Source organism: Pteropus vampyrus, unplaced genomic scaffold, assembly GCF_000151845.1.
Source record: "Pteropus vampyrus isolate Shadow unplaced genomic scaffold, Pvam_2.0 Scaffold488, whole genome shotgun sequence".
NCBI classification, from domain to species: Eukaryota; Metazoa; Chordata; class Mammalia; order Chiroptera; family Pteropodidae; genus Pteropus; species Pteropus vampyrus.
Window position 1 is genome coordinate 670613 of NW_011889269.1, and position 307 is coordinate 670919.

Genomic DNA, 307 nt, shown 5'->3' on the forward strand with positions numbered 1-307 from the left:
GAATTACTGCATGGGAGAGAGAGAAGGGCTGGGAGGAAACATGGACGATGTGCACAGAAATTCACACTAAGCACTTGGAAGGATGGATTAGCCTAAATGTGAGCAAAACAATCTTGAATGCCTAGAAGCTTGGGAAATTAGGAATGAAGCAAATGGATAAAGGGTGATGGTGCAGCATTATGCTGGCTTTTCCAAAATTTGCCTGTAATAATCCTTCCTCTTTCTAGATAGATCATTTATTCTGCATATTCCACATTTGTGTGGAATGTGCTTTCTCCTGAGAGATGGATCAGAAAAGTGTAAAGTA